General features: G+C 38.9%; 1 protein-coding gene across 16 annotated transcripts in view; it reads left to right on the forward strand.

Moving 5' to 3' along the window:
- The window catches only part of HDAC9 (histone deacetylase 9), an 885,788-nt gene that overhangs the window by 648,128 nt on the left and 215,628 nt on the right, over positions 1 to 22,032 (forward strand). The window lies entirely within an intron of this gene.

The raw sequence follows: 22,032 nt of genomic DNA on the forward strand, positions 1-22,032 counted from the left end.
GTATTTTAGCTGAGCCCTTTCAAGGTGAGTCATGCGTATGCAGGGGGAGGGCTCTGGTACACAGATCCATGATGTTGCTGTGGGCGTGGCTTCTGGGGTACACGGGACGTGGATTTCCCAAGCCAAGATGCAACAATGGATTGGGGTTCATTACTAATGATACTTGTACAATGACATAATTTTAGGACCTGCATTTACTTATCTTTTTTAAAAAATAACTGATGGAATCAAATAAAGATTAATTCTTTTCAAGTATTGTGAATGGATAGAGTTTCAGACTTGGAGAGGACCAGGATGTGCCGTTGGGCAAGACATTTCGTGCCCTTTGGCTTCAGTTTCTTCCCAAGAAAAATGTGGGTAACTGTGGCATCTTACAGGACTGTTGGGAGGGCTCAAATAAGATAAGCTGTGTTAAACATTTTGCCAGCCTTAAATCAGTATGTAAATGCCAGTTCTTGTAACAGTGGGTGGCTACTCTACTCATGATGAACCAGAGATAGTTACACCCTCAATCACAGGAGTCCTTTATGCCTCCATCTGAAGACATGCAGGAAATCAACTGCCTGGTTTAAGTGTGGCCACATACAAAGCTGTGATGTGCTCTATGTGTAGATGATGGGACCCAGTTTTATCTTCTTCCCTAAATTGCTCATCTCAGGGAATTGATGAGATCCTTCATGGGGACGTTGCCAGTCATTGTTTATCGTCATTGAGGAACAATTAGGAAAGGTGGGAAGATGAGCCAGTGGGAGGTGCCAGCTGCAACTCTGAGCAACATCTCCTCCTGACCCTTGTGATGGAGAGATTTTCTTCCAGAATACTGGACAAGATAAATTCCAAAGTCTCTGGATGGCAGTTATATTCAGTCCCGTATTTTAAGACAATCAGAGCGTCATGAACACCAGTGGCTCAAGTGGTTTGTCAATGGTGAACATATAAGGTGGCCAGAAGAAAGAAGGTGGACTTTCCCTATTTAAAATTCAGTTTAGTGAGAATCCATGAAATGCCTAGAAATTTCCAAACACTGTCTTAGGCATTGAAGATGCAAAGACAGAAATAAAAAATAATTTACATCCTCCAGGAGTTAATTTTCTATTGAGGGGATAGCATGGACACAGAAAAGCAAATGAAAACACACACACATGCACACAGTAATTTCATGGTCCTGAAGGAAAGCCAAGCCAGATGTTGGATTGGGGCAGGGCAAAAGGAACTTAGGAAAGGTCTTATCTGAAGCAGAGCTAGGGATTCGAAGAGTCAGAGGTGAGGAAGGATGGCACACCAGGTATGGAGAACAGCCTGTTCAAAGGAGTAGAAGTGGGAGATGGAACATCATGACCAGGGAATAGCAAGCAGGTCAGTTTGGGTGGAATATGGAGGGCCAATCTGAAGTTAGTCTGGGGAGACAGCTTAAATGTGAAAAAGGAGCTTTATCTTATCCTGGAAGCAGTAGGGAGCCATGGAAGGTTTTGGAGCCAGGGAATTGGCTCAAATTATTAAATCAGAAACATTCAGGAGGAGAATGCTGAGTTGTCATGCCTATGTTAGGGCTCAGCAGACTTACTTACTGTATGGTCCTACTTCCATGTCCTATTATTTTTTCTTACTTTATTGGTAATTTCCAGTAAGGGTTTTAACCTCATCAAAGCACGAAGACTTTCCTAGAGTGGGTGCTTCTTCAGTCTTGATTGAATTGAATTAGCCCAGGAAAAAGAGCTTTCTCAGAGGAGTGGCTCCTTCTGGTCTGTGTGTCCAAGGAGTGTGGATCAGACATGATCATGGTCTTCCAGGAGCAAAGCGCCGTCAGTAAGGGCAGACTTGGAGAGGGCACGCTGACAGACAGACAGTTGTGCAAACACTCACAAGTTATTTACTTGAAGCGTAGCTGGGAAGGCAAAACCAGCCTCCATCCCCCATACCAGCAGACCCCAAAAAGGGAAGAAGGACATAATAATCTATGCTGAGCTTGGAAATCCACTGCAAGGATGATAATGATAATGGTGATGATGGTGATGATGGTGATGGTGATGATGGTGGTGGTGGTGAAGAAGAAGATGATGATGATGATGATGGTGATGGTGATGATGGTGATGGTGATGGTGGTGATGATGATGATGATGATGATGGTGATGATGGTGATGATGATGATGATGATGATTTTTTGCAATTTTTTTAACTCCTTGGTGATTCATTACTAAATTTAATGTTAACGTAGTGAATATTCCTTGAGCTCAAGTATGGAATAGAAGAAATGGAGATTGGGAGGGGGGCAAAAGGATGCAATGTTGTCTATAATCACAGGATTATGGAATTTCAAAGCTGGAAGAAGTAATTTTGTCCTGTCCAGAGAGATCTCTACAATCCTTCCAATAAATAATTTGTAGGTAGTCATTCAATCAATAAATCAGTCAACATTTTAAAGGTTTGAAGTATTCTAGGTTTTCCGCCAGATGTTCAGGATATAGAAACAAAATAATAATGATAAGAACAAAAATAGTCCTTGAAGAATTTAAAATGTGTAGAGAGATGCAACATGTGTGCATCATCACAAAGTAAATACAAGGAAATTTGAGAGGAAAGGCTATCCCCAGTTAATGGGCATTCCTTTAATTTCCAATTAAAGAGAACTGCTATAAATATTTTTGTACATATAGGTCCTTCTCCATTAAAAAAGTCTTTTTGGGATACCAACCCATTAATGCTATTTAAAGAGTTTTCATTCAATTATTCATTCAACATGCATTTATTAGACACCTACTGTGTACTATGCACTTTGCTATGTTCTAGAGATAAAAGTAAGACAAAATAATAAAAACAAGACATACCCTGCCCTCGAAGAACTAAAATCCTACAGAATGAGAATAAAAGGAACATGGGTAAACAAACAGAAATGCATGTAAAGCAAATAAAAATAGTAATTGCAATTAAAGAACTGCATTGAGGAGAAACTCATTTTCTCCCCAGGTAACCCACACTCACCACTCTTGGGTAATTCAAATGCTTAGGAAATAATTATTTTTAAATTTTTACCCCCATCACCCTCCCTCAAGTTTAGATGGACTTCCCTGAAACTTTCGTCTTTACTCCTACTCTACTTCAAACAAAACAGAGCAAGCTCAATGTCTTTTGTCATCATCTTCATCATCCTCTTCATCATCACTGATCATCACCATCCTCATCATCCTCAGTTTTGCTTGTTTCCCCTTCCAGTCATGGGCTATGAGCTTGATGAGAACAAGGGTTGTCTCTTACCTAAAATCATGCTGCATCCAATGCCTACGTATCATCTATATCTGTAAATATGCTTCAAAACAATGACAGCAAAAATAAGAAAAATAGCCTATGCACTCCAAAAATTACTATTAAAGATTTCGGAAGCTTCTTAGGAAAAGAAAATGAAAAGTAAAAAGGTCATTTTTTTCCTTGTGAAAATTTATGAACTATGTAAACAATAATGTTCTTATTTCTGACCCAATGCCTTACAACAACCAAGTGGGGAGAGAATCATGGTTCTTCCTACCATTTGACTGTGATCCTTTGGGTAAGACGGAGGCCAGTGAAACCTGACCACCTGCCTTGGCACTGCCCTCCCCTAGGCACTGTACTTTGATCTGATGATGACTCTCTACTCCCATACTCAGGTTTTGCCATCTTGAAGTGCTCTTCTAGCTTCTGGGCCTTTCCATCATCATTGCAGCTTAACTTTCCATGATGTGTTGTCTTCACTAATTAGAGTGTAAGCTCCTTCAGAGCAGAAAATGTCTTGCTTTTTCTAGTTGCATGTCTAACATTTAACCCAGTTCCTGGCACACAGTATGCACTTAATAAATGTTTGTGGATTGACTGATCATGTGTCACGGGCAAGTCTCTTCACCTTGATGTGACTCAGGTTCTTTCTCTGTAAAATGATACCTACTTATCTCATAGGACTGTTGTGAGGATTATTTGAGATCATGTGGATTAAGTGTCTGTAAACTTCATAGCACCATCTAGGAATCCATTGTTTTTGTGATAGTAAGGTGCTTAGAAGAAGAATGGACCCAAACAAGTGGGAAAAAGCCTCAATCTCATTATTACTAAAAAGCAGTTGACTGAGAAAATCTCAGTAATACTGAGTCTTACACTTACTTTACTTGGTCTATGTGTTTAATGAGAATAATCTCCGCAAGTTTCAAGAACAAGGTAGGAGAACAGAACAGGCAGAATTTCATGAATGAAATTCTACTGCAGTCTATGACCTTGACAGTTAACATTTTACCCCAAGTGTAGAGATTGCAAGATTCAACTCTCCTTATTGATTGCTGACTCCTTAAAAACATGATATGACTGTAGTAACATTGTCCGTTAAAGAATCTTTTGTAATAAGGTGTGTCCTTAGCGTATGACCCAACTATATAAAATTCCCTGAAAAAAGTGACAAGAGATGACTTGGTTCAATTGCCTAATTATTAACATCTAATAAAGCATAAAGTATGGGTGTGTGCCCTCCATTCTTACTTGTTGTTGGCCACTGTTATGGAGGAGATCTGGTGAAGAAGACTAATTTCCATTTAAATGGAAAATAAGATTCCTTGGAGATGGCAAATTTCCATTAGATGGTCTTGTTTCTCTCTGACATGCTCACTGCATCAACCTTTGGAATATTGAGAAGCTTTCTAAATGAGATCCTTAATCTCTCAAAAGAGTTTGGCCTGTCTTCACACAAAAAAGAGGAGCAAAAGAAGGTCTCTTGTTCCAAACATGACATATAGTTGGGTGGATAGCTAAACCACAGAGTTCATCCATCATCAGCATGGATTTCTTGGGGATATGCTGATAATCCCTGAGTCAAGTCTAGAATTGATCAAGAGGAGAACACATTGTATTGCCTTTGGGAAATTGTTCAGTTTTTTTAATGACCATAGACTTCTCTCTGAAACAAAGACATTTAAAAACACTCTTGCCCTAATGATGTATGGTTCTAGTCCATGGAATACCACAGTCTCTGAAGAAGGAATGGTCAGTACCATCCAAAGGGCAAAAAAACGGTAAATGAATGTTGAGTCAGTTTGCTCATGGCAGATGAGTGCTTCCATATTTTATTTCATGATCTCATAATTTGTTCAGTGCTTAACCCAATACTGAGTGGAGGATGGGCATGTAGGCCCTCTTGCATTCCTCTTACCAATGAGGAACTGTTTGGGAGCGCATGATGTAAAGAATGCCATCAGAGACAAGAAAAGAAGTGTGACTGGTACCCAATATCAAGAGTCAGGGATAGCCCAAGGTCTTAGCTCACATGTTCCATTGGTATCCAGGCAATGTTATGAAGGGTAGCAGAGATGGGAGTCACATAGGACAGGAAAGTATAGACTAGGGTATCGACAAGGTATGGACAGAGCTACACTGAGAGAAACAGTGCTCATGGGAATGAGATGACAGATCTAGTGAATTGTGATAGGGTTTGAATGCACTTATCTTGGAAATACAAATGATCAAAATATCATCTATTACATTACATTTCAACAATAGTCTGAGGAATATTCACCTTCATAAGAAGCCACAAGTGGTTTTGTTACCGTAAACATTTATTGAGTACTTAGTAGGCACAGATCATTGAGATAATCATACAGTTGGAGTTAAATGAAATGTAAGTAATGTCAGGTACCAGCCTGCACTCATGGATGTTTTTGGATAGTAAGGTAGGCTATGTACATGGATAATAAGATACAGAAGAATGTCTAGCAAGTACGCTCAGACTTATGGAACACAGAATACTCTGTGAGGAGTTGTTACTAACTGGGAGATAATAATGATATGATAATAGTACCAAAGTATTTAAGTAGCACTCTAAAGTTTACATTACAAAGAGTATTTCATTTTATCCTCACAGCAATACTGGGAGGTAGAAGCTATTATTAGTTCCATTTTACAAATGAGGAAATTGAGGCAGGCAAGGGTCGTGAATGCTAAGGGTCACACGGCTAGGAAATATCTGAGGCCAGAGATGAACTCAGATTTCCCTTATTCCAGGCCCTGTTCTTTGGGAGGTAATGTCCCCTAGCTGCCTGTCAGCCGAGGGGATGAAAGCAGTCTGGTAATGGCTTAATGTAACAATAACATTAACAATAATGATAGCTAACATTTACATAGCACTATGTGCTAGACACTGTTCTAAGTACTTTGCCATTGTTATCTCAACAAGGATTAAGTTCACTGATAAAGCCCAATGTTACTCTTTGAAAGAACATCATGATTTCCAAAAATTGTAACTCCAATGAAATCACAAAATGTCTTTTGTCTGCTCCTGCTCTCTGAAAACCAACTTACTGCTGGTGGTTTTGGAGCTTTCCAAGAAACCATCTGTCATTTTGTGCTCCAGCGTAGCTGTTTACACCAGTTACACCTCCATGACGTCAGGGAAGGCACTTGATGAGGATCATTGTCATGGGCTCCATAAATTAAAGCAGCCCCCAGATAAGCCCCTGAAACTTTGTCTTGTTTCCTTTTCTAGTATCATGCTTTTGGTTTTTGGAGTCTGACCTGTCAAGGTTTATCTTACATCCTCAGATCTATAATTGCTATTTGATGCTGACCAAGAGCTTGACAAACAGCAGGGAACAGTGGAGGAAGGTGCTAGACTTGTCATCAGAAGCACCTCTGGGCTCCACTACTTCCTTCTGTCTCTAACTTTAGGCAGGACATCCTATCTCCAGACAGATTTCCTCAGTGGCAGAATGTGACAACTGCACCAAGTGACTTCTTCATGCCTTTCCCTCTGGAAATTTATGATCCTTGGATCATGAGGGCAACATGGTATGGCAGATGGAAATCAGATCACTCTCCAGGAAGACCTGATTTTGCATCTTACAAATCAGTTACTTTCTCTGAATCTCAGTTTCCTTATCTATAAAAATAAGAATGAAATACTTCTAGTAGCCAAGTTACCGCGAGGCCCAGTGAGATAGCAAGGGGGCAAACCAAGGGTACTATGTAAGTGACTGATGTTATTATCAACAGAAGGAAGTCATAATAGTAATATACTTATATAGTGATTAAAAATATGCAAAGCATTTTATAGATGCTTTCTCAAAATCACTCCACAATAATCCTATAAGGAAGGCAACATACTATGAGTCGGCTGGGTAGTGTGTTGAATCTGGGGTCAGGAAGACGTGATATCAGATCTGACCTCAGAATCTTAATAGCGTTAGAACCTAGGCAAGTCACTTAACCTCTGTTTGCCTCAGTTTCCTCAACTGTAAAGTGAACTCACCCCTCAGGACTGTTGTGAAGACTCAATAAAATAATAATTGTAAATTGCATAGCACAGTGCGTGGCACTGTGAAAATGCTAGCTATTGTGTGTGTGCGTATATGTGTACATGCACATAAATATGCACTCATAATACGTATGCACACATTTAGAAAATATACAAGGTGGGGAATTTGTGGCCTCAAGGACACATATGGCCTTCTAGGTCCTTGGGTGGGGCGTTTTGACTGAGTCCAAGTTTTATAGAACAAATCCTTTCATTAAGGGAATTTGTTTGGATTCAGACAAAGGGCCACTCTTGAGGACCTAGAGGGCCACTTGTGACCTTGAGGCTGCAGGTTAATCAGCTCTGATATACATCATATTATGGAATATATAATATAGTATAGAATATATTGCATATTTTACTTATATATTAATATGGTATATGATATTATATTTATAATATACTACATGTATTATGATAATATACTTATAATAATATATATCTATAGGTTGATACTATAATTTAATATGGTATGTAGAATTAATATATAACATACTATATTATATATAATAGGTAATATATATTATACATATATTAACAATAGTAAGCATTTCTATAGTACATTATATTACATAATCATATATAAATATCATATCACATTATGTATCATACATATATAATGTCATTATATATCATATTATATGTAATATATTATATATCATATATCAATTATTATATCTAAAATAACATATTATGTATATTATGAAATTTAGACTGCAAAAGGAGATTTGATTGGATTTTCTTGTGTGAACTCATATTTCCCCAGAGGATCATAAAACCCTAAAATTATAATGGAATGCATAGGTCATTGAGACTAAATAATAGTCAGAACATGGATTCTATCTAGAAATGGAAAGATAATTGGATTTTAAATCAGATGAACTGGGTTCAACTCCCATTTCTGTGATTCCCAACTTGTGCAACTTTGAGCAGATTCTTTCCATTCTTTTGACTCTCTTTCCTCATCTGTACAATGATGGGTTTCAACTAGTTAGTTGACCTCTAAGGAACATCTACTTCTAAATCTCTGCTTCTGTTATTTCCAAGGAGGATGAACTCACTGCTTCCTGAGACAATCTATTCTCTCTCCACCTCCTATCCCACCATCAATGTTCATAACATATTTTTTCAACAATTTAAGTTGATATCTACCTCTTTTGTAATTTCCACCCCTTGATCCTTACTCCATCTTCCAGAGCCAAGCAGAAAAAATCTAATCCCTCTACTATGTGAAACTCACAGTTTGAAGGCAACTTTTACATCTCAAGTATTCTGTTTTTTAGGTTAAGCATCCTCATTTCCTTCAATCAGTCTTCATATGGCTGATTGCTTAATGTCTTCTTATTTCTCTTACTCTTCTCTGAACACACATTGACTTACCAGGGTCACTACTATAATACGATGAATGTCTAAAACTGAGTCTAATTAATTCCACAGATGACTGAACAGGGCATTGGTCACTTCTTGAGTGTGGACACTCTCGTATTATCAATATGAACTGACTTCACACTCATTTTTAATGACCATTTCGCACTTCTGATTCCTATGGGTCTCAGTAAACCCATGGCTCTTTTGTGCATAATGTTTTCTACCCATCTCTTCCCAAATAATCTCTTCCTATATTTCTGTAATTAATTGTTTGAACCTGCCTTCAGGACTTTATGTTTATCTCTAAGGATGTGACCATAGAAATTCAGAAAGACCAATTGCCACTAAGTTGACCATTAGACAATGACTTATTTTTTTCATTATAATGAACCATCAAGCATATAAAAATAGAAGAGCCCTCCATCTTGTGCACCTCATTCCTATCAATGTATTGATGGTAGAGAAGGAGTGATAGAAAATGGGGCTAAAAGTCCCAAGAGTCCTACAGTTTTTAAAACTATATACATGCATTAATTTAACCATTGAAAGTCTAAAGGAATTGTTGTTAACCTCACTTCTGAAAGAACTGAATCAAATCCATGTTGACATTCATACCAGAAGTTATGGGTGAGGAATGTGAATAGTAAATAGTAAGAAGTAAGAAGGTCTCATCAGAAGTATCAGCAAAATGAGATTCATAAAATAGGTCTCATTGTTTTTCCAAAGGCACAAAGTCTCATATTGTAGAACACTTAATCATCTCATCTTCTTGTGTTCATTATGTGCAAAATCAAGGAAACTGCTATGAAGATGATGGAACCAGGTGCCAACATTTATTGGAGAGCCTAAGGGAATGCAGTGGTCCTGGGCAAAATCTTTTAAAAAATGTTTGCCAGCACTTTTCTCTTCTGTGACCTGAGTCTGAAGGTAGGTGTGGGGAGTGCAGGAAAAATACTATGGAAAATATGGCTGTGGATCAAGAAAGGAAAGAAGTCCAAAGTTTATAAGAAGTGTCAGACCTGGATACTGGGAGCACTTCAAGAAAGAATCAGAAAGAACTGGGTATAATGTGTGCTGAAATAAATGACACCTGAAATTAGCAATATTCCAAGAGATAACAAGGATTGATTACTAATGTCAGCATTATTTTTTTAGATCCTAGCACAAAGCCTGTTGCATAGGAGATGATTAATGAATGTTTGTTGATTGATGGGTTTTGTGTCTCTAGCTGCCAGTACATTGCCTGACAAAGAATAGGTGTTTAATAAATGCATGTTGTTTTGCATAGCCTTGAAGGCCCTGCCCAAAGCTTGAACTTCATCAGCATGACCTGTGTAAGAACTCAAAGTGACTTTTGGCCCATAATGCACCATTGGAGGAGGATACCTCCAAACATCCCCACAAGTAATGATCTGGAATTGTCTGTGATCATTTTCAGCTCATGCTTTGTAATGTTTAAAGGGGCTTCTGAGGGGTTCTTTGCATTTCTTTTTCAAGATGTCAGCCTTGGCCGTGCTGTGCTCAGGAAGGGAAGCACATAAGCACCATCTCCTTTTAATTTGCCAAATTTGAAACAGAAGACAGAGCTGCAATAAACTGTGGGTCCCCGCCAGCGCTGGCCTGCCTAATCCCTATTGTCTTAAAGGTTTCCTTTAGCTAAGAGGCAATTGTACCCCAGTGCATAGGAGAGAAGGGCAGTGTACCCATACTCTCCAAACCCTCCAATTACAGTGAGACAAAGTCAGGCAGTGTTGGGCAAGAGGAATTTTCCGGTCTCCATGGGGGTGCATAAGTGCACAGAATTATACTTTCAGTAGGCAGGGTGATTTACCTGAATTAAAGCAATTTCAAAGGCACTTTCTTCCCCAAACTCCTACTGGATACATTCCTGGGCTGATGCCTCGTGGTCCGTCAGCCCACATCAGAGTCAAAACAAGTTGGCTGATTGCAATCATATCCAACTGTGCTTCTTACTAATGCCTTCTGGGTAAGGAACCTGCATCATCTGTCCAAGGAGACTATGCTCATTGTCCTGCTTTGTCTTCCCTTAACCACAACCCCACCCCAACCCCTCCATTCAGTGTTATTTGTTAAGAGTCAGTGGTAGAGTGAGAGAGTTGATGGATTTGGAGTCAGAGGAGGAGAGTGAATTGTAGCTTGGCTATTTACTAGCTCAGTGGGAAGGAGTGATGGTGGTCGTGGAAGTTACTGAGGAGAATTTTAGCCTAAGAAAATAGAAACTTCCTAACAATTAGAACAACCATCAAAATGGGATAGGCTCTCTGAAGATGTAGGGGATTTCTCCTTTATCAGAGGTCTTCAAGCAAAAACTAGATGACTACAAGTTGAAGATGGTTAAAAAGAGATGCTTGTTCAGATTTAGGTTGGACTTACTGGTCTCAGAAGTCCCTTCTAATCTAATCCAACCCACAAAGCTTCTACTAAGCACCTAGTATGTGTGGACTACTATGCTAGGTGCTAGGAATGAAAAGAGAAAAATGAAAATTTCTTCCTTCCAGGAGCTTCTATTTGATTAGGGAGATATGTCCTGTAATTTGATAGATGTGTACTTGAGAAATTAAGTAAGTAGTGAACACCAATAAGCAGGAAATGAGGACCATCTTACCAGGAGATAAGATATATTTCTATACAAACTGTCTATCTTACTCCCTCATTGAACCAATTCTGATGTGAGTAAAGTTTAAGTATTGCCCTCAGTATATCCCCCATTTCCCCTCTCCTGTAAAAGATTTTTCTTTCACACTTCTTTTATGTGAGATAATTTCCCCCATTCTTCCTCTCCCTCCTTCTCCCAGTGCATCCCTCTTTCTCATTTCTTAATTTTAATTTTTTGGAAATTTATCAACATATATCTTTGCCCTCTGTCTATGTATACTCTTTTAACTGACAAATGACAAAACTCTTAGCAGTTATGAATGTAATCTTCCCACATAGGAATGAAAGCAGTCCATTTTTGAATCCATTTTTATTTCTCTTTCATGTTTATCTTTTTATGCTTCTCTTGAGTGTTGTATTTAAAAGTCATATATTCTATTTAGCTTTGGTATTTTCATCAGGAATGCCTAAAAGTCCTCTATTTAATTAAATGTCCATTTGATTATACGATTGCTGAGTAGGCTATTCATGATTATAGTCCTAGCTTCTTTGCTTTCCAGAATATTATATTCCATACCCTCTGCTCCTTTAACATGGAAATTGTTAAGTCTTGTGTGATCCTGATTGTGGCTCCATGGTATTTGAATTGTTTCTTTCTAGCTGCTTGCAATATTTTCTACTTTACCTCATAGTTCTGGAATTTTGTGTAATATTCCTGGGAGTATTCATTTTGGGATCTCTTTTAGATGATCAGTAGATTATTTCAATTTCTATCTTACCTTCTGGCTCTAGGATACCAGAGAAGTTTTCCTTTGATATTTCTTGAAGTGTGATGTCTAGATTCTTTTTATGATCATGACTTTAGTGTAGTCAATCTCTTCTGAAATTCTCTCTCCTTGATCTATTTTCCAGGTCAGTTGTTTCTTTCCAGTGAGATATTTCACAGTTTTTTTTTCTACTTTTTTTCATTCTTTTGAATTTGTTTTATTGTTTCTTGATGTCTTATGGAGTCATTAGCTTCTACTTGCCCAATTCTAATTTTAAGGGACTATTTTCTTCAGAGAAGTTTTGTATTTTTTTTTATTTGGCCAATTATACTTTTTAAGAAGTTCTCTTTAGTGTATTTTTGTGCCTGTTTTATTATTTGATCAATTCATTCTTTTTTTAAGGTTTTATATTCAGTATTTTTGCTGCCTCTTTTACCAAACTTTTGACTCTTCATAATTTTCTTGTATCACTCTCACTTCTTTTCCCAATTTTCCTCTACCTCTCTTATCTGATATTTAAAAATATTTTTAAGCTCTTCCAAGAATTCTTGCTTAACTTCTGTCTAAATCATATTTTTCTTTGAGGCTTTGCTTGTATTTTTGTTTGTTTTCTGTTTTTGATATTGTTGTCTTCTTCTGAATTTGTGTTTTGATCTTTCTCTTACTTTCCTTAGTAGCATTTTATGGTCAGGATTTTTGTTTATTTGTTTGTTCATTTCCCCAGCCTATTTCTTGACTTTTCACTTTATGTTAAAGTTGGGCTGTGCTTTCAGGGTGAAGGGGACACTGTCCCAAGCTCCAGGTTTGTTTTTTGTTTGTTTTTGTTTTGTGTGTGTGTGTGTCTGTGTGTGTGTGTGTCTGTGTGTGTATGCTACCATTTTCAATGGTAGTTCTGGATCTTGTAAGTTTTTGGTACTTCCATGGTGCTATGATACAAGTAGAGATGTGGTTATTTCTCCCCTGGTCTGTGTTCTGGTCTTCACAAAGAAATGGACATTGTTCCCCTCTAGGTGCAAGTGTTTGTGCTTCTCTTGGCCCTGGAACTGTGACCAGTTCTTTGCTGCTATGGATTCTAGCTTAGTGCTTCACATATAGTAGCCATTTAGTTATACGGACATCATGTATATCTAATTTGCTATCCATCATAGAATACTGAAAATGAGGAGGCACTGACTATACCATAGAACCTGTCTTCTTTGCTCATTGCTGAGCTATCTATTAAATTATCTGGGTAGATTTTGAATTAAAAATGTAACTATAATCATCTGCTTTTGTAAATGCATCTGTGATAAATACCTTAAAATCTTTCATCTTTTTTGCCTCTCTGTCATCCTTTATACCAATTATACTGAGTCTGAACTCAGGGTATAGTTTCATATTCCCTACCAATTTGAACTGTTTATTCTTTAAAAAATGAAATACCACAATCAAGTTAGCCAAAAATGCCTTCATACACATTGTTGGGCATTGCAGAGCCCCAAACAAATGGTTGCTAAACCAAATTTTTGGCTTCCTAGCAGGCTACTGTCATGTCATATAGAAGTAGATATTTGTTAACTCTTCCCCACCCCCATTAAACACACACACACACACACACACACACACACACACAATTCACTCAAAGCTGAATCAGTGTTATTGTCTTTATGCTGTGGCTCAGAATGAATTATATGTAATAGGAGGAGCCCTCAATCCCTTCTTTCCTGCCCACTCTGAGCTTGATTTTCACAAATATGGTTCCTTGCAGACAGAGCCAGGCTGGGCATATGACTAAAGCCATCCTGGACTTCTTGTGCCAAATTTTCTAAGATCTGTTTTCCAAAGCTGTCATCAGGCTCCTTCTGTTCAGCCTCTGTAGGGAGGTGAGCTGGCAGCTATGCATTGACTTTGGGATCCATCATTCAATTCAGCCTTGAGTGCAGAAACTCTCTTGTTATCCTGGTTCCCGTGGACTCCCTTAGTGAGGCAAAATGCCATTCTTCCATGTCCTATATTGGTTTTTTGGCACATCTCTGGATCCCTTTTTCAACCTCTTGGTTTGTATGCAAGAGACAAGCTTGTTTAGTGAGCCTCCCTTTCCTCACAGGCTGTAGATGAACAGCCCTAGGATCATCATCTTTGAGTTGTCTTTAAATGTAAATTTCATTCTTACGGCTGAAGTCAGCTAATTTCATGACGGATGTCAACATCTTCCAAAAATAATATCCTCAGCAAACAGGAATTAAAGGGAGAGACCAAGATTGCTCCTTCATCTAGTCATTTATATGTCAACATTAGCACGACTGCACTGGCATTGCTGAATAATTCAATCATAAATGCCCACTTCCTCCTATCAAATTGTCCATGAAATCTTGTTTGAGGGCATGCAGTCACCTGAATAAGCACTCTGGTAGATGGGTGCTTAAACCATAGCTGAAATGACTGAAGTATAGGTGTGCGTGCGTGTGTGTGTGTGTGTGTGTGACAGAGAGAGAGAGAGAGAGAGAGAGAGAGAGAGAGAGAGAGAGAGAGAGAGAGAGAGAGAGAGAATAAGTATTATTCCTTTGATACAGCTGTGCGACATAGGTGATATTATTATCTACATTTTACACTTGACAGAGGTTTGGAGAGTTGCCCAGCATCACACGGACACTCGTGAGTGTTTAAGGCTGAATCTGAACTCAGGTGTTCTTGATTCTAGATTCAGTGCCTTATCCACCACAGCGCCACCTAGCTGCTTCTAATATCATTAGTCTGGAGTCAGTACCTTAGCCGTCATCTAGTCCCTCATCTTACACGGGGAAAATTGAGATCCGCTCCAATAGGTTAAATGATTTGCCTCAGTTCTCATGGGTTCAAAGAGTCAGAAGAGAGCTATTTGGATATCTCTTTGTTCCCAGAGGACAGGAATGGGCCACTTAGGCCATATCTCTTTTATTAAAAATCTCCACTTTTAAAGCAAATAGTTTATTTTTACCATGATGCTTTTAGTTCTTTAAAAAATTAAGATATTGTGTTCCCTGCTCCCCTCCCCCGCTCCTTATCGTAGCATATTAAACATAGATGTGGGCATGGAGTTACATGTCTTCATTCTTATGTTCTTTGAAGGTAAAATTCCGATTTTAATTGTTGTTGTCATTTTAGTTGTCTCCAGGACTCCATGACTTCATTTGGGATTTTCTTGGCAAAGATAATGCAGTGGTTTGCCATTTCCTTCTCCAGCTCATTTTACAGCTGAAGAAACTCAGGCAAAAAGGGCTAAGTGACTTACCCAGGATCACATAGTTGGTGAATTCTTCCTGGCACTCTTTCCACTGCATGAGCTAGCTGCCCCATCAGCATTCTAGCTGCTGAATAACAATAACAGTAGTACTAATAATAGCTCCCGTTCCTGGAGGACTTTAACATTTACAAAGTGCTTTACCTACACTATCTCATTGGATTCTCCCAATAAGCTTGTGAGGTAGATTTGCCAGATCAGTAAATGGAGATGGGGGTGGGGAAGGGGGGAGGTTTGAGGCACATGTTCAAAGACACCTACTCAAGGTTACATAGATATTGAGTATGAAGGAGAGTTGAACTTGGGTTTTCCAGACTCTAAATCCAACACTCCATTCACTTCAAGAGAAATTTCTTGATGAAATGTATCTCCCTCCTGAAATTGCTTTGTATGTGTACTGTACACATCATCTTTCACCACCGCCCCAACACACACAGGGAAATGGGAGCTGCTTGATGTAAGAGACTATTAGCTCTAGCTTCTAAGGCAGTGCCTGGTGCATAGTAGGTACTTAACAAATGATTAGTGCATTGACTTGAATTGAATTTTTAGGACTCACTGCAACAGAAACTGTAATCAATATTTTTAAGTTTGGCATTAAGCTGAAGCAAGGGAGGTGTCTTCAAAGAGTTGTATTTCTATACCAGTTTGTAATTTCATAGAGAGCAGAGAGAGAGAATGTGACGCTCCCAGTGGTGATTGGGTCAGAAAACAGGTCATCTACCATTTCTTATCTATATGATCCCCAGTCAACCATTCAGCTTTTCTGGAGTTCAGTTTCCTCATTTGTAAAATGAAAAGAATGTATCAGGAGTGGGGAGACTGCAGCCTTGAGGCCACAAATGTGGCCCTCTAGGTCCTCAAGTGTGGCCTTTTGACTGAATCCAAACTTCACTGAAGAAATCCCCTTAATAAAAGGATTTGTTCTATAAAACTTGGACTCAGAAGGCCACACCCAAGAACCTAGAAGGCCACATATGGCCCCGAGGTTGCAGGTTCCTATCCCTAATCTAGTTGGTTTTAAAGATTCCTTTTCCTTTTGAAGTTCCTCTTGAAGTCTATGAGCCTATAACTGGGAAATTGGATCATTTTCTTCTTTTCAAACATGAAAAGACAGGAATGATCAAGATATTCTGACCATCTTTAAACTCCAGCAGAAGCAAGCACATCATCTCTTAAGCTTCTAGAAGAGCATCTAGGTTGACTATTTCTTACTCACATTCCTGTCCAGCCATACATGCCCTGGATATCTTTTTTTCCCATTTCTGGTGCATTAGTCACCACTGGTGAGATATTGCTGCAAACAATCACACTTTTATTTTTCTGATGGCCCCGAAGATCCCCACCAGGTGTAACTCTTCTGAAATTGTGGAGTTCCATAGAGTTTCACCTGGAATATTGGTATGAAAAAAACCTGGCTTTCAAGGTTGGGCCAAAATGGTGGAGAAGGTGGAAGAAATATAGGGAGTCACTGTCCTCGACAATTCATCCAAATAGATCTAGAAAACACACTGAACCAAATTTTTATCAGTAAATCTAAAAAAGAAATGAAATCATGGAGAGATACATTTCTAATCAGAGGGACAGAGAGGTCTGCACACTCTATAAAGAAGTTCTATTGAAGCTCATGTCCTGTGGAGCATTCTAGCACAGACAGAGGTTATCTGTGTGCCAAGACCAAAAAATGTCCCAGACCCAACAGAGAGAAACATGAACTTTTGGAAGGTTCTGGAACAGATAATAACTGACAGGTCTGTGGATCAGTGCTCAGTTCTGAGTGACAGATGCAGGGTGGGCTATGGAGGGGGCCTGTATATAAAGGTGAGGAGGGGTCATAGTCCTTAGGCTGTATAAGAAACCTGTTCAGAAACAAACAACATCTGTGTGTCTCAAACTCAGGGAGCATAGCAGAGTCTTACATCCAGATTCAAACCCAAGCCAAGTCCTATTCAAACTCAATGTAGCAAGATGATTAGGGAAGAAATCTCAGGCCAAAAGGAAGCTAGCTGATTGCTAGTGGCCAATTCCAAGGAACAATTGACAAGCCCACAGACCTGTTGCTCAGACCCAAATCCAGGTGAGGAAATTCCAGAGCTCACCCCAGAGGGGTATCAACAGAATTTAGGAAGACTGAAATCTTGGAGGTCCCCAACCAAGCCATCCTTGAGATCCTGCAACAAGACAACACTTAGTACCCCAAGAAAGCAGCAGTAGTACCAGCTCAGGCATTCACTTCAGGAGTGTACAGAACTTTACTCTAACTTAAAAAGTCTGGAAGTAGTCTGGAAAGATAAGCAAACATAAAAGAACCCCATCATAAGAAGCTATTGTAATGATATGGATATATTGTCAAGACATAAACTCAGAGGAATAAAATGATTCCAAAACATCTCTAAGCAAAGTCTCAAAGAAAAAACATAGCTAGGGCAAAGATCTAACTAGATAAAGCAAATGTTAAAAACAATTAAAATATTTTTATTAATGTAATACTTTTTATTAAGAAGAGGAAAAAGAGTACTATAGGAGAATTAGAAAAGGAATCAGTAACTTGGGAGAAGATGTACAAAACTATACCAAGTAATAAATTCCCTGAAAGTTAAAACAGACCAAAAAGAAACTAATAATTCCATGAGGCAGGAAGAAATGGTAAAAAATAAAAGGGAACATCTGAAAAGTAGAAGAAAATATCTGGTATCTCAGCAAAAAACAAATGAACAAAAAATTGAAAGTGACCTAGAAAAGTGATCTAGGAGAGAATCAGTGACTACCTGAAAATCATGACCAGCAAAAGAGCCTAAACATCACATTTCAAGAAATTGTAAGAACAAAAACAACAAAATCTTCCCTGATATCTTAAAACCAAGTGACAAAATAAAAATGGAAAGAATACATATATAACATCATAAAAAAAAATCTTATAAACTAAAACTCCAAGGAACATGACGGACAAAATCCAGAGCTTTCAGGTAAAAAAAAAAAAAAATTACTGCAAGCAGCCAGAAAGAAAAGATTGAAATACCACCAATATCATAAACAATTTAGTAGCCAAATTTTTTAAGGCATACTTAGCTTGGAATATGATCTTACAGAAGGCAAAGGATATGAATTTAGAACCAAGAATAGGGGACGGATCCAAAATGGCAGAGTAAGAGCAAGTACTCACCTAAGCTCTAGGCAAACTCCTTCAGATACCTCTAAAAAGAGAATCTCAACAAATTTTAGAGTGGCAGAATCCAGTAGGAGACAGAGTATGGCAGATTTCCAGCCCAGGACAGACCAGAAAGTCGACAGGAAGGATCTGTTGCCTGGGGCTGGAGGAGCACAGGGTTCACAGCCTGTACCACACTGAATCAGTCATAACAAAGCTGAGCAGGAACCACAGGCAATATGAAGCAGAGGCAGCAGTGCAGATTCTCAAACATATCAGCCCAGGATGGGAATCCAGTGGAACTGAATGAGAGAGAAGTGTGTAGGACCCTGGTTAACAGCAGCAGCTGCTCCTGAGACTTGCAGGTCACAGATTAAATGTCTGTAAGTCACCTACTTGAACTTCCTGGAGCCAAGATGCCAGAGTGATTTATACATGCTCTCTTCTTCCCCTAGTTAACCTTGAAAAACCCAGAGAATATTTCCCCAGGAAAAATCCTACAGTAGTGGGATCAGCTGAAGGGGTAAATAGTCTCTTAGCCCATGAAGCTAAGAACATCACAAATGGGGTCCCTCTTGCTGGGGGTGAAAGAGACCAGTTCAGAATCAGAGCTGTCCTAGACAGCCCCACCTCAGAGAACCGGGAGGAGATCCTGAGTCCCAGGGGGTTGGAGCCCATACATGCCAACACCAGGACCCCAGGCATGCCTTTGCACAGTCAGGGGAATTGGGAAAACACTAGCACAGATGAGGTTCACCAACCGCTGAGTCTGCTGATACTCTAGCTTAAGAGAGAGGACCCCTTGTGGCCAGACCACCCCTCCCCCATACCTCATGAAGCGATCTCCAGGGTAACTCTGGGGAAACTCAGAAAGACTTCACCTGGCCTCTGCTTTGGCACACCAACCAGCTCAGCACCAGGTAAAGTACAGCATTCTAGCTTCTAGGTGAAAGAACCAGAGGCCACAATACAAAAAGCCTCAAGATCCAAGCACAAGAACCATGGGACAGAGCCCCCTGTGCCCCAGAAACAGAGATCCACTTTAAAAGCCAGGAAAAAGACAATCATCATGAGCAGGAAGCAAACCAGAAAAGAAAAGACCATAGAATCTTAAAATGGCAACCAGGACCAAAATACAAATACTGAAGAGGTCAGCATTGATACTGTACTCCCATATGAAACTTCAGAAGAGAATATGAACTGGTCTCAAGCCCAAAGAGCATTCTTGGAAGAGCTCAAGTAGGATTTTAAAACCTGAATTAGAGAGGTAGAAGAAAAATTAGCCAATGATTTTAAATATATGAAAAAAGAATTCACTGAAGAGAACAGCTCCTTAAAAGGGAAAACTGGACAAATGGAAAAACCTAACTGGAGAAAATAACTCTTTAAAAGGAATAATTAGGCAAATAGAAAAGGAGATGCAAAAGTTAACTGCAGAAAACAATCTATTAAAAATTATAATTGGGCAAGTAGAAGCTAATGACTCTATGAGACATCAAGAATCAGTCAAACAGAATCTAAAGAATGGAAAAACAGAAGAAAATGTAAATATCTCATTGAAAAACAACTGATCTGGAAAATAGATCCAGGAGAGAAAATCTAAGAATTATTGGTCTACCAGAGAGTCATGATGAAAAGAGCCTGGACAATATCTTCCATGAAATCATCCGGGAAAACTGCCCTGAGATCCTAGATCCAGAGGACAAAATAGTCATCAATAAAAATTCACTGATCACCTTCTGAAAGAGATTCCAAACTGAAAACACCAAGGAATATTGTTGCCAAATTCCAGAACTGTCAAGTGGAAGAGAAAATACTGCAAGCAGCCAGAATTCAATTATCGAGGAACTACAATCAGAATTACATAGGATTTTGTAGCTTCTACATTAAAAAACTGGAGGGACTGGAATGTCTGTAAAGCAAAGGAGATTGGACTACAACCAGGGTTCAATTACCCAGCAAAACTGGGCATAATATTTCAGGCAAGAGATGGACATTCAATGAAATAAGGGATTTTCAGACCTTCTTGATGAAAAGGTCAGAGTTCAATAGAAAATTTGTTCTGCCAATACAAGTCTCAAGAGAGGCATAAAAAGGTAAACAGGGAGAAAAACTTGTTATACAATATGGGCAAACTATTTAATATCCCTATAAAGGAAAATGATACTTGTTAATCTTGAGAATTGTATATTATGATATTTAAAAGGGACATATAGAGGGAATGTGTATAAATTTAACGATGTGATGACAAAAATGGGATTTAAAGGTGCAAAGTGATTGTAACAAGAGATGTGAAAAAGAAGAGGCAGAAAAATGTAAATTATATCACAGGAAGAGGCACAAAATCATTTTACAGTAGAGGGAATGGGGGAAGGGGGATGAGCACTGTTTGAGATTTACTCTCATCTTATTTAGTTCGAGGAGGGAACAATAAACTCAGTTAAATATAGAAATCTAACTAGCTCTATGGGCAGTAGGAGGGGAAAGGGGGAAGAAAAGAGCCGCAAAAAATCACAGAGTCAGACATCACTGAGTAACTAAACAACAACACCATTAGCAAAAAGTTTACCATATACCGGTGACTGTGCTAAACTCCGGAAATAAAAAGAAAGGCAAAGATACCCTCTTTTCCTTTCCTCAACAAGGGCATATTTAATAGGAGATATAATACACAAATAATTGTGTATAGACAAGATACACATATATATATATGTTATGTACACAGATATCCACACAGATATGTATATAAATATATATAAGCAATTGACCTTGCATTTACTTTGTTGACATAGCTGCAAATATATATATATATAATGTATATTGGTGGTGCAGTGGATAGAGCACCAGTTCAGGAATCAGAAGGACCTGAGTTCAAATCTCACCTCAGATACTTGACACTCACTAGCTGTGTGACCTTGGGTAAGTCACTTAACCCCAATTGCCTCATTCTAGGTTATCTCCAGTCATCCTGATAAATATCTGGTCACTGAATTCAGATGGCTCTGGAGGAGAAGTAAGGCTGGTGACCTGCACAGCCCTCCCTCGTTCAAAACAAAGTCAAGTGCAAGTCATGTCATCATTTCTCTGACGGCACGGTCTTTTTTGGCAACAAAGGATGAGCACACACACACACACACACATACATACATACACACACATGAAGGCAGGCTGCCTTTCATTTTTGTGCTGTGATTTCCAGCAATGTTTGTGGATTATTCCATTGTGATTATGACACGTCTTGATGTAAGTGCCCACAGCTTTGAAGAAAGACCTTTTTGTTACTCTTGATCCTCACCTTGCATGCTAATTTTAATCCCCTGCCCTTTTCTTACCTCCTTAATGTTCCAAGCTGCTCCACAGCCTTTGAGTGTTAGTCTGATACTCAGAGTGCTAGGGAATCTGATAGTGACCTATTCTCATCTGTACTTACTGACCATCTTCCAGCTGGACAGATAAGTGCTCATTTCAATCTCAGAAGTCATTTTAAAAAAGATTCTGGTAGTTGAATTCTAGGCCAGCTGGATGGCATGTTCCATTAATCTTTGGAAGCAGCTGTCACATCCATAGCCAGAAA

The sequence above is a fragment of the Notamacropus eugenii genome, chromosome 3 (genome assembly GCF_028372415.1).
Source record: "Notamacropus eugenii isolate mMacEug1 chromosome 3, mMacEug1.pri_v2, whole genome shotgun sequence".
NCBI classification, from domain to species: domain Eukaryota; kingdom Metazoa; phylum Chordata; class Mammalia; order Diprotodontia; family Macropodidae; genus Notamacropus; species Notamacropus eugenii.